Raw genomic sequence first — 7,736 nt, forward strand, 5'->3', positions numbered from 1 at the left:
TGAAGTCTATTCCCCATACGTCAAACAACTCAATCTCCAAGATTCCTTGTTGAGGCATGGCGTAACCATGAGGCAGATTACCAGCTCTTTGGCAACTGTCACAGTTACGTACAAACTCTCGGGAATCTCTATAGAGTGTGGGCCAATAGAAGCCACATTGGAGGACTTTGGTGGCTGTTCGCTCACCTCTGAAATGGCCTCCATATTGAGATCCATGGCAATGCCATAGGATCCTCTGCGCTTTTTCTCTAGGAACACACCTACGGATTATTCCGTCTGCACATCTCTTAAAGAGATAGGGTTCATCCCACAAGTAGTACTTTGCATCCGTGATTAATTTTTTCTTTTGTTGCCTGTTGTACTCTTTGGGTATGAACCTTGCAGCTTTATAGTTTGCAATATCGGCAAACCATGGTGTTTCCTGAATGGCAAATAAATGCTCATCCAGAAAAGTCTCAGAGATCTCAAGAGAGGGGAGGGACGTCCCTTCTACTGGCTCTATCCGGGACAGGTGATCAGTCACTTGGTTCTCTGTCCCTTTTCTGTCTCTTATTTCTATATCAAACTCTTGTAGAAGCAACACCCATCTGATGAGCCTGGGTTTTGAATCCTATTTTGTGAGTAGATATTTAAGAGCAGCATGGTCAGTATACACAATCACTTTTGATCCCACTAAGTATGAACTGAACTTGTCAATGGCATAAACCACTGCAAGTAATTCTTTTTCTGTGGTTGTGTAATTTTTCTGGGCATCATTTAAAACGCGACTAGCATAATAAATGACATGCAGAAGCTTGTCATGCCTCTGTCCCAATATTGCACCAATGGCGTGATCACTGGTATCACACATTAGCTCAAATGGTAATGTCCAGTCTGGTGCAGAAATAACTGGCGCTGTGACCAGCTTAGCTTTCAGCGTTTCAAACGCCTGCAGACACTCTGTGTCAAACACAAATGGCGTGTCAGTAGCTAGCAGATTGCTTAGAGGTGTTGCGATTTTTGAAAAATCCTTTATAAACCTCCTATAGAATCCTGCATGCCCCAGAAAGATTCTGATTGCCTTAACATTGGCAGGTGGTGGTAATTTTTCAATTACCTCTATTTTTGCTTGATCCACCTCTATTCCCTTGTTTGAGATTTTATGCCCAAGGATAATCCCTTCAGTCACCATGAAGTGACATTTTTCCCAGTTCAAAACTAGGTTGGTCTCTTGGCATATCTTCAGAACAAGTTTCAGGTGATCAAGACAGGAGCTGAATGAGTCTCCATATACTGAGAAGTCATCCATGAAGACTTCCAGAACTTTTTCCACCATATCAGAGAAAATAGAGAGCATGCATCTCTGGAAGGTTGCAGGCGCATTACACAGCCCAAATGGCATCCTTCTATAAGCAAACACTCCAGATGGACATGTGAATGCTGTTTTCTCTTGATCCTAGGGATCTACTATAATCTGATTATAGCCTGAGCAGCCATCCAAAAAGCAGTAATAATCATGACCTGCGAGTCTTTCTAGCATCTGGTCTATGAATGGTAAAGGAAAATGATCCTTTCTGGTGGCTGTATTGAGCCTTCTGTAGTCAATACACATGCGCCACCCTGTAACTGTTCTTGTAGGAACCAGTTCATTTTTTTCATTATGAATCACTGTCATGCCTCCCTTTTTTGGGACGACTTGGACAGGGCTCACCCAGGGGCTATCAGAAATAGGATAAATAATCCCAGCCTCTAGTAATTTGGTGACCTCTTTCTGCACCACCTCCTTCATGGCTGGATTTAGCCGCCTCTGTGGTTGAACCACTGGTTTAGCATTATCCTCCAATAGGATTTTGTGCATGCATCTAGCTGGGCTTATGCCCTTAAGGTCACCTATGGACCACCCAAGAGCTGTCTTGTGTGTCCTTCGCACTTGAATAAGTGCTTCCTCTTCCTGTGGATTTAAGGCAGAGCTTATAATCACTGGAAAAGTATCACCTTCACCCAGAAATACATATTTCAGGGATGGTGGTAATGGTTTGAGCTCGGGTTTAGGAGGTTTTTCCTCTTCCAGAGGAAATTTCAGAGGCTCTTTCATCTCCTCTGAATCCTCCAAATCAGGCTGAACGTCTTTAAAGATGTCTTCCAACTCTGATTCGAGACTCTCAGCCATGTTTATCTCTTCTACCAAAGAGTCAATAAGATCAAATTTCATGCAGTTTTTTGATGTGTCTGGATGCTGCATGGCTTTGACAGCATTCAACTTAAACTCATCATCATTGACTCTCAGGGTTATTTCCCCTTGTTGGACATCAATGAGAGTTCGTCCAGTTGCTAGGAAGGGTCTTCCTAAGATGAGAGTAGCACTCTTGTGCTCCTCCATTTCCAGCACTACAAAGTCAGTGGGAAAGGCGAATGGCCCAACTCTGACAATCATGTCTTCAATCACTCCTGATGGGTATTTAATGGAGCCATCAGCAAGTTGGAGACATATCCGGGTTGGTTTAACTTCTTCAGTTAAGCCAAGCTTTCTGATAGTGGATGTAGGTATTAGGTTGATGCTTGCCCCAAGATCACATAAAGCTTTCTTGGTGCAATTACCTTCTAATGTGCATGGTATCAGAAAACTCCCAGGGTCTTTAAGCTTTTTAGAAAAGCTTTTCAGAATGACTGCACTGCATTCTTCAGTGAGGAGAACTCTTTCAGTTTCTCTCCAATCCTTTTTATGACTCAAGATCTCTTTCATGAACTTGGCATAAGAAGGTATTTGCTCAAGTGCCTCTGCAAATGGAATCTTTATTTCAAGAGTCTTGAGATAATCTATAAAGCGAGCAAATTGCTTATCCTGCTCCTCTTGGCGGAGTTTTTGAGGATAAGGTATCTTGGCTTTATATTCCTCAACCTTAGTTGCTGTAAGTTTATTTCCTACAGAAGTGGTTGAAGAAGCCTTTTTAGATGGGTTGTTATCAGCACTTGTGTGTGTCTGATCCCTTACTCGCAATTGAGTGCCAGAGTTAGAAGCTGGAGTGACGTTAGACGCCAACTTCTTGTCTGTTCCTAGCATCTGAACGCCAGAACTGTGCCCATTTTGGGCCTTCAACGCCAGATCCTTGCTTGTTTCTGGCGTTGAACGCCAGTTCTTGCTTGTTACTGGCGTTGAACGCCAGTCTTGGGCATGGTCTGGGCGTTCAGCGCCAGCCTTCCACCAGATTTCTGGCGTTTTAGCACCAGAATTACTTTTCCCTGGGCTCTTACTATCCTCAGGTGAATTTTGGGTGGTTTGCTCATTCCTTAGCTCTTTGCTGCCTTGAGGTGGGGTATTTAATGCTTTCCCACTTCTTAATTGAACTGCTTGGCATTCTTCTGTTATTTGTCTTAACAGCTGCTGCTTTGTTTGCTTCCATTGTTCTTCCATATTTATATTAGCCATCCTTGTCTCTTGTAGTTTATCCTTGAATTCGGCTAACTGCTTTGTTAGAAAGTCCAATTGCTGATTGAATTCAGCAGCTTGTTTTACAGGGCTGAGTTCAGCAGTTACTGTTTTAACCTCTTCTTTCATGGAAGGGTCACTGCTTAGGTACAGATGCTGATTCCTGGCAACTGTATCAATGAGCTCTTGAGCCTCTTCAATTGTCTTTCTCATGTGGATAGATCCACCAGCTGAGTAATCTAGAGACATTTGAGCTCCTTCTGCAAGCCCATAATAGAAGATGTCTAACTGAACCCACTCTAAAAACATTTCAGAGGGGCATTTTCGTAGCATCTCTCTGTATCTCTCCCAGGCATCATAAAGAGATTCATTATCTCCTTGTTTAAAGCAATGGATGTCCAGCCTTAGCTATATCATCCGTTTTGGGGGAAAGTATTGATTCAGGAATTTTTCTGTCAACTGTTTCCATGTCCTTATGCTGGCCTTAGGTTGGTTATTTAACCACCTCTTAGCCTGGTCTTTTACAGCAAATGGAAACAGTAATAGTCTGTAGACATCCTGATCTATTTCCTTATCATGTACTGTGTCAGCAATTTGTAAAAATTGTGCCAGAAACTCTGTAGGTTCTTCCTGTGGAAGACCAGAATACTGGCAACTTTGCTGCACCATGATAATGAGCTGAGGATTCAACTTAAAGCTACTGGCTCCAATGGAGGGTATGCAGATACTACTCCCATATGAAGCAGTAGAGGGGTTAGCATATCACCCCAGAGTCCTCTTGGACTGTTCATTTCCACTTAGATCCATGATGGAGAAAGGGAGATGATGTAAAATAAAAAAAATTTATTTTTATTTATTTATTTCGAAAATAAAATAAATTAAAATAAAATAAATAAAAATGATTGAAAATTTTCAAAAAAATTGAGGAGAGAGGAAGTGGTTAGGAAGTTTTGAAAAGGATATGATGAATTTTTTTGAAAAAGGTTTTAAATTTTGAAATAAAAATCTGAATTTTAAAGGTAAATTTCGAGAATTTGCTTTAAAATAGAGAGAAAAGATATTTTTGAATTTAGAGAGGAGAGAGAAAAACAATAAGATAGCACAAGATTTAAAATTTTTAGATCTAATGCTCCTTGTTTTTGAAAATTTTGGAGGAAAAACACCAAGGAACACCAAACTTAAAATTTTTAGAAAACCAAACCAAAATTTTTGAAAACCAAAGGGGAATCAACAAGAAAACACAAAACTTACAGTTTGGCACAAAATTTAATAGAGAAATTATTATTTTTGAAAAATTTTTTTTTTGAAAAGAAAATAAAAGACTCTGACTCAAAAGACAAAAATTTCCTAATCTAAGCGACAAGATTCACCGTCAGTTGTTCAAACACGAACAATCCCCGGCAACGGCGCCAAAAACTTGGTGCACGAAAATTACTTCACAATATGTAATTCCACACAACTAACCAGCAAGTGCACTGGGTCGTCCAAGTAATACCTTACGTGAGTAAGGGTCGAATCCCACGGAGATTGTTGGTTTGAAGCAATCTATGGTTATCTTCTAAATCTTAGTCAGGAAATCAATTATAATTATTAGTATGAATTTCGAAGAATAAAAGAGCATGGATTAAATACTTGTTCTGCAGTAATGGAGAATATGTTGGAGTTTTGGAGATGCTTTGTCTTCTGAATCTCTGCTTTCTCCCTGTCTTCTTCTTCACGCACGCAAGGTTCTTCCTATGGCAAGCTGTGTGTTGGTGGATCACCGTTGTCAATGGCTACCATCCGTCCTCTCAATGAAAAAGGTCCAGGTGCGCTGTCACCACACGGCTAATCATCTGTCGATTCCCACTCATGCTGGAATAGGATCCATTGATCCTTTTGCGTCTGTCACTACGCCCAGCCCTTGTGAGTTTGAAGCTCGTCACAGTCATTCAATCCCTGAATCCTACTCAGAATACCACAGACAAGGTTTAGACTTTCCAGATTCTCATGAATGCTGCCAATGGATTCTAGCTTATACCACGAAGATTCTGATTAAGGAATCCAAGAGATGTTCATTCAATCGAAGGTAGAACAGAGGTGGTTGTCAGGCACGCGTTTATAGATTGAGGATGATAATGAGTGTCACGGATCATCACATCCATCATATTGAAGTGCGAATAAACATCTTAGATAGAAACAAACGTGTTTGAATAGAAAACAGAAATAGTTGCATTAATTCATCGAAACACAGCAGAGCTCCTCACCCCCAACAATGGAGTTTAGAGACTCATGCCATCAAAGAGTACAAAGTTCAGATCTAAAATGTCATGAGATCCAAAATAAATCCCCAAAAGTTGTTTAAATACTAAACTAGTAACCTAGGTTTACAGAAAATGAGTAAACTATAACAGATAGTGCAGAAATCCACTTCTGGGGCCCACTTGGTGTGTGCTGGGGCTGAGACTAAAGCTTTCACATGCCTGGGGCTGTTTTGGGCATTCAACTTCAGCTTTGGATCCTTTTCTGGCGTTGAACTCCAACTTGCAGCTTGTTTCTGGCGCTGGACGCCAGAATTGGGGCAGAGAGCTGGCGTTGAACGCCAGTTTACGTCATCTATCCTTGAGCAAAGTATAGACTATTATATATTTTTGGAAAGCTCTGAATGTCTACTTTCCAACACAATTGGAAGCGCGCCATTTGAAGTTTTGTAGCTCCAGAAATTCCATTTTGAGTTCAGGGAGGTCAGAACCCAACAGCATCAGCAGTCCTTTTTCAGCCTGAATCAGATTTTTGCTCAGCTCCCTCAATTTCAGCCAGAAAATACCTGAAACTACAGAAAAACACACAACTCATAGTAAAGTCCAGAAATATGAATTTTTCCTAAAAACTAATTAAAATAAACTGAAAACTAACTAGAACATACTAAAAACTATATGAAATTAACCCCAAAAAGCGTATAAAATATCCGCTCATCATGCTCCTTACTGGCGTTTAAACGCCAGTAAGCTCTTCCTCCAAGGTGTGCTATTTTCAATGCTGTTTTTCATTCTGTTTTTGATTTTTCAGTAGTTTTTGTGACTCCACATGATCATCAACCTAATAAAACACGAAATAATAAAGAGAAAATAAAATAAAATTGATTAAATATTATTGGGTTGCCTCCCAACAAGCGCTTCTTTAATGTCAATAGCTTGACAGTGAGCTCTCATGGAGCCTCACAGAGTTCAGAGCAAGATTGGAACTTCCCAACACTAAACTTAGAGTTTGGATGTGGGGGTTCAACACCAAACTTAGAGTTTGGTTGTGGCCTCCCAACACCAAACTTAGAGTTTGACTTTGGAGGCTTTGGTTGACTCTGCAGTGAGAGAAGCTTTTCATGCTTCCTCCCCATGGTTACAGAAGGAGGTCCTTGAGTTTTAAACACAAGATTGTCCTCATTCAGTTGAAGGATCAATTCTCCTCTGACCACATCAATCACAGCTCTTGCTGTGACTAGGAAGGGTCTTCCAAGGATGATGGATTCATCCTCGTCCTTCCCAGTGTCTAGGATTATGAAATCAGCAAGGATGTAAAGGCCTTTCAGAGGATTCCTTTCAGAGGTGTACATGAACTAGTTATTTACAACCATGTCAATGAGTTCTTGAGCTTCTGCAGGCGTTTTCTTTAGGTGAATAGATCCACCTGCAGAGTGGTCCAGTGACATATTTAATAGCTCAGACAGACCATCATAGAATATATCCAGGATGGTCCATTCTGAAAGCATGTCAGAAGGACACTTTTTGGTCAGTTCCTTGTATCTCTCCCAAGCTTCATAGAGGGATTCACCTTCTTTCTATCTGAAGATTTGGACATCCACTCTAAGCTTACTAAGCTTTTGAGGAGGAAAGAACTTGGCTAAGAAAGCCTTGACCAGCTTATCCCAAGAGTTCATGCTATCTTTAGGTTGAGAGTCCAACCATACTCTAGCTCTGTCTCTTACAGCAAACGAGAAAAGCATAAGCCTGTAGACCGCGGGATCAACCCCATTGGTCTTAACAGTGTTACAGATCTGCAAGAATTCAGTTAAGAACTGAAAAGGATCTTCTGATGGGAGTCCATGGAACTTGTAGTTCTGTTGCATCAGAGAAACTAATTGAGGTTTAAGCTCAAAGTTGTTTGCTCCAATGGCAGGAATTGAAATGCTTCTTCCATGTAAATTGGAATTAGGTGCAGTAAAGTCACCAAGCATCTTCCTTGCATTGTTGTTATTTTTGGCCATGTCTCCTTCTTTTTCGAAATTTTCAGTCAGATTTTCTCCAGAGAGTTGTGCTTTAGCTTCCCTTAGCTTCCTTTTCAGAGTCCTTTCAGG

At 40.8% G+C, this 7,736-nt stretch overlaps 1 non-coding gene across 1 annotated transcript; it reads left to right on the plus strand.

Moving 5' to 3' along the window:
- The first annotated feature begins 7,145 nt into the window (after positions 1-7,145).
- Positions 7,146-7,253, plus strand: LOC148574064 (small nucleolar RNA R71). Its single transcript, XR_015906718.1, has one exon. It is a non-coding gene; the product is annotated as a small nucleolar RNA R71 (small nucleolar RNA).
- The last annotated feature ends 483 nt before the right edge of the window (positions 7,254-7,736 follow it).

Source organism: Arachis ipaensis, chromosome B2 (assembly GCF_059453495.1).
Source record: "Arachis ipaensis isolate K30076 ecotype BB chromosome B2, ASM5945349v1, whole genome shotgun sequence".
Lineage (NCBI taxonomy): Eukaryota > Viridiplantae > Streptophyta > Magnoliopsida > Fabales > Fabaceae > Arachis > Arachis ipaensis.